The following is a 6,000-nucleotide window of genomic DNA, read 5'->3' as shown; positions in this document are numbered from 1 at the left end:
CACCAAACCCATGAGTGAGCCATCTCAGACTATTAGTCTGTTAGTCCATGAGACCATCAGTCACCAGATGATGGCAGCCTGGCGCACGACCCCCAGTGAGTCACCCCCACTCCCACCCCCACCCAAGCTGGCAGAACCCATCACAATGCTTAACTCACAGAATTGTCGGCAAATAAAGTGGTGCTTTAAGCCACCAAGTTTTGGGGGTGGTATGTTATATAGTAAAAGCTAACTGATACAAGATTGAATAAGTTTGATATATATTTTTATGCAAGGTTATTTGCAAGTCCGGGATGGAACATGACACTGGGAGAGCTTGGTAACATTATACCAGCCAGTAGGTGGTTTCTTAGTCTTTTCTAATTATCAGCTCATTTAATATGGATTTTAAATATGCAAAACATCGTTTAATTTCCTTGGAATTTCCATTAATTTTTCAGTAAACAGCAGTTTATATGCTTCCCTGGTAAAAAAGCAAATTATTTATGGTTCTCTGGACAAAGACAATGTTCTATATTTGAAAGAGTTGAAAAATTATTTAATCATTACTATAACAGAACCAATAACTTATAAAATGATTAAAGCTTAACCTTTCTTTCAGCCTGGAAGCTTTCAGAACTTTTCCCCTCTGTCCTTGTAATTTGCTATTTTTTGCCAGAAACTAACCAAATATGGTTCTGTTTTTATTGACCTTCAATCTTTACACTTCAAAAATTTTCAGCTCCATTTATTTCAATGATGATTGCTTCAGTTTTTTTGGCTTTGTTTCTTCCTTGGGGAGCCTTGTAATTCTTATCTTAAGTCTCTATTTTCTATCACTTTTATTTATAATCTCTATTTAGGGGCACCTGGGTGGCTCAGTCGGTTAAGCATCGACTTCGGCTCAGGTCATGATCTCACGGTTCGTGAGTTCGAGCCCCGCATCCGGCTCTGTGCTGTCAGCTCGGAGCCTGGAGCCTGCTTCAGATTCTGTGTCTCCCTCTCTCTCTGCCCTTCCCCTGCTTGTGCTCTCTCTCTCTCTCTCTCTCTCTCTCTCTCAAAAATAAATAAAACATTAAAAAAATTTATAATCTCTATTTCATCATTTTCATATTTTTGTCCTCTTCCTCTACAGTCTGAAATAATTCCCACATTTAATGTAATGTGTCACTGATTCCATTTCCTACAGTGTTGGCTTGTGGTTTACTACTTGTAATGAAGATTTTAATTCTGATAGTACATTTTTAGTTTCTTGCTTCTCTTCCATATCACATTCTGTTTTCTTTCCATGTCCTTGTTTTGTCTCCTCATATCTTTTACTTCTATCTCCTGAATCCGTGTCCTCCTATTTTCTTTCTTTCTATTCAGATTGCTGAACAATTTTCTAAATTTTTGTGTGGGGATTCTATAGAAAGTCACTTTCAGATCCACATACCTGTATTAGATTGCTAGTGCTGCCATGACAAAAGATTACAAACTGCGTGACTTAAACAACGGATGTTTATTTTCTCACCCTTCTGGAGGCTGGAAGTCCAAGATCAAGATATTGACGGGGTTCAGTTCTTCTGAGGCCTCTCTCATTGGCTTGCAGATGGCCACCTTTTCCCTATGTCCTCACATGGCCTTTTCTCTGTGCTTGCTCAGACACGATGTCTCTGTGTCCACACTTCTTTTTTATAAGGACATCAGTGAAATTGGGTTAGGGCCCACCCTAGCAGCCTCATTTTAACATAATCACCTCTTTAAAGGCCTTATCTACAAATACAGTAACATTCTGAGGTACTGGAGATGAGAGTTTCAACATATGAATTCTAGAGGGACACAATTCAATCTATAATAGTACCTCGGTTATAAAAATCATGTTCCCTTTTCCTCAATGCTTGGCCACGCCACTTACAATTCTGAATTAGCCTTCACTTCCTGCATATGCTGAGCCTAAAGATCAGCTAGAAATGAATGTTTATTGTCTTTTCTAGTCTTCTCTGAGCATGCATGCTGCCCTGGGCACGTGCGTAGCTTTCTGGATTAGCTAGTATACTCAGGAGCTTTTCAAAGCCCTTATTCCCTGAAGAATCTCATTCCCCAATGCTTTCTTCCTGGCTTTTGTCATGTCTATTGTTTGCTTCAGTTGTTAATTTTTGTCAGGTGGCAGCACTTGACTGTCAACATTTCTGAAGAACATCCTCCACCCTAAGAGGGTTGTAAGTTAAGTGAAACAAAGGTAGGCTTTTTGTGATAATTCTTTAGGGAAACCACAGACAGGTCAAAACAAATGTGATTCCTTGAGAGCAGTTTTCTCTACCTCCTGTAGTACCATGAATTCATACAGAGGATTCAAGCTGCCATCTTGAAGACTGCCATTGTACCAGGGAAAGGGATGGGAGAAGGCTGAATCAAAATGCCATAGAGTTCTCTTACTATGTTCTAGTGGCCTTTCTCCTGGTTAAGTGTTCACTTGATTGCTGTAAACCCTTGCCTATTTTACAGAATTCCAATAATGTTGGTTTTTACAGTTTTTGCCAGGTTATTTGGTATTTCTGGGGAAGCACAAGCCCCTTCAGGTCCCTAATGTGCCATCTTCACTGACGTTATCAATCTGCTTGGACGATGTTTGAAGTCCTTTTGTGTATCTTCAAGTGGATAGTGGGTTGATCCAAACACTACGAATTTGCCTTCTACAGTCTAACATACTTTCTTCTTTGATGATTGTGGAGGATACTGGCAGAATTTTTTCCCCTGGTTCAATGTGTGCATCTCTGTTATGCTAAAAAGATGGACTATCTGAAAAACTTAGTTTTTAGAATCTGCCACTAGAGATTCTTCTTGTTTTTAATCTACATTCTTACAGTCATATTTTAATCTCTTTTGATGATTTCTCCTTCTTTAGTCCAACTCAAATGATGGAGTCCTTTCAGGGATCAATTGTAATTTTTTTTTTCCATTTTATGTTCTTCTAGGAGATTTTATTTTATTTTTTAAAATGTTTATTTATATTTGAAAGACAGAGACAGAGAATGAGTGTTGGAGAAGCAGAGAGAGACAGAATCTGAAGCAGGCTCCAGGTTCTGAGCTATCAGCACAGAACCCAATGCGGGGCTGGAATCCATGAACTGTGAGATCATGACCTGAGTGGGAGTAGGACGCTTAACCATCTCAGGAGTCCCTCCTCTAGGGGATTTTAGATCCTTCCAAGCCTGTAAACACCACAGATAGTCCAATTATTCCAAAATTAACATCTCCAGTTCTGTAACTTGTTGAATTCAAGACCTAGTTGTTACTCAGCATTTCTCCTTAAATCTCACAATATCCCAGAATAAACATATTAAAAACTGGACACTTAGTTCTCAGTCTTGCAATATTTTTTCCCCTCAGTTCTTTTCCAGAGAAAAGCCTTTGGATTGTTGAGGAAGTTCAAAAAGCCTTGGGTTTATAAAAATGATTTATCAGAGATGTTCTAATATTAATGAAACAAAATTAGAGAAAAGGAGACTGGAGTTAGGATAAAATTCAATAGCTGTGTCAAAAAACACAGCTGCAGATCCTTACAAGGGAAAATAAAAAAAATGTGAATCCAATGGGATTGTGAAAAAAAGAGGAAGTGACTTCATGGAGTTGGAAGTTATAAGTACGTTCGGTGCTTAGAGATTTAAGGTGATAATTGAGAAGCAACATTGGAAATCTGAGGAAGGATGTGCAAATAGCATTGCTGTGAATGTTATCACTATTATAAAATTTAAATGGGAATGTTTTGGAATTTAGGATATACTAGGAGATACCGGAAATTACACATGGGGTTTCAGGCATGAGAAGGTATAAGTATACTTGTAAGTATTATACATTAATTTATTATACATTATTACAGATACCAGTTTGATCACACATGGTCCCAGAACCCTCACGTAGTAAATCAATATCATCAGATGTTAAAGATTGGTCCTCAAATGTTATCACAAGTGATGCCATGATTGTCTGTGATCTCATGGATATAAAACTGCATCCAGGGGCGCCTGGGTGGCGCAGTCGGTTAAGCGTCCGACTTCAGCCAGGTCACGATCTCGCGGTCCGTCAGTTCGAGCCCCGCATCGGGCTCTGGGCTGATGGCTCGGAGCCTGGAGCCTGTTTCTGATTCTGTGTCTCCCTCTCTCTCTGCCCCTCCCCCGTTCATGCTCTGTCTCTCTCTGTCCCAAAAATAAATAAAAAACGTTGAAAAAAATTAAAAACAAAAAACAAAACAAAAAAAAAAAACTGCATCCATACCTCTGTGGCCACCAAGCCATTCAACACAGCTTCTTTAACTGCGAGCTGTTTGTAGTAGTTTAAGCACTACGGATGATTTTTTTTCCAGGCTCTAAGTAGTAGTAGGATTCTCAGCAGGGGTTGGAGAAATCAGCTCAACCTTAAAGTTGTTCCAAAAGCTGGCTAACCAGGCTTTGAGTGAGTCACAGCAGCATTTATCAGCACCAGAGCCTTTTCAGTAAGGTTATGGACAAACTGGACCATGGTTCTAGGAAGGAAAGTTTGTCACCTTGAGTGGCTGGCTGAATTAGGTATAGATATTTTACAAGATTAGATATTTTACAAGATTTATAATAGGAAAGGGAAGCAGAGGCAGTGGAGGAGAGAAAAGCTTAATGCTTTACCAGTAAACTTGAATTGTCACTGACACATCAGGAATCAGGGCAAGGGAGGAGGGGAAGTCAGTAATCACTTAGGTGGGGAATCACTCAGAAAAGCCGTGATAAGTGATTGGAATGATGATTTGAGATGAATCATCAAGGAGTCACATAGTTAGACTGTTTTTTCTTTATTTCCTTCTCTTAATTTCTTGTGTCATTTTCTGAATTCTCTATGATAAGATCTGCAGAATGTATAAAATGGTGTGTGTGTGTGCCCAGGCTCTTTCTATTGTTCACCCTTTTCTTGGCACGTAGCTCTTCATTTTTTCGTATGTCACCTCGTGGTCTCTAGACATAATTCCTTGAGGTCTGATTTGGAGAAAAATACTGTAACTTAGAATATGATGTGTTCTGAGTTGGGCTTCTTTGGCACTTGCACACACAAACACACACACACTCCATACTCATTCATTTATGCTAGAAATAAAGACATATGCAACAGTCCAGAAGAAAAAAAGGAACTTGTGACCGTCATTTGTACACACCCATGAAAGACACGCGACACTTTGAAATGAATTTCTGGTAATTCAGGCGGCCACCCATCCATCCTCAATAAGGAAGTGAGGATGTGCCAAATCTGCTACTGTGGGATGGGCTGTGGTCTAAAGGTAAGGGTGGCTGGCAGCATCCTGGGAGAGATAAGTATGGACTCTGAAATGCGGTCTGTTGAAAGCCCTGGGCTGACTAGGAGACTCCCTAGTGTTATGGCAGCAACCCGCATGGCCGCAGAGTCAGATGCAGCTTGAATTTGACTGCAAGTCCTTTATTTTATCCTGCCTTAGTTTGAGTTTTGATGCTCATGACCAAAGTCCTTGAATTAATCACTCTTATCCCATGTTACTTAAAAATATGACATTTTCTCTGCACTGTTTCAATTCTAAATTGTTATGGCATTTTTCTGCAGGTAAAATTAATCAATAAATAAGGTGAGGCATTTTATCACTGAAAAAGAAAATTGTGACATTTTCAAATGTGTGCCTAGACAAGTCAGTGAGAAGCAATGAATTAGTGAATCAGCTCTAGATAACTCACTGCTTTAAAACTTTAAAGCTAAGTTTCCTGTGTATTAAGGAGTCACCCAGAGTTAGTAAGAGTGGAACTGGGGAGCTCTGAATTGCCATCTCCAAGAAAGCAGTAAAAATAATGTGTCTTCAATTTTTTTCCTCAAAGCTATAAGACTAGTTTGCCAACATCTACCTGGATTGACAAGCTTACTGAAAAGAGAGCTGGATTTTGGTTTTATAAGTCTATTGGATTGTTGTTCAAAGATATGATTGACTAATTTGGTAAAACTGGTTCCTTGTTGCCAGGATATATTGTATTAACAATGAATTGCCTTGCATTA

The sequence above is a fragment of the Felis catus genome, chromosome C1, assembly GCF_018350175.1.
Source record: "Felis catus isolate Fca126 chromosome C1, F.catus_Fca126_mat1.0, whole genome shotgun sequence".
In the NCBI taxonomy this organism is placed as follows: Eukaryota; Metazoa; Chordata; class Mammalia; order Carnivora; family Felidae; genus Felis; species Felis catus.
This window is presented reverse-complemented; position numbering follows the sequence as displayed.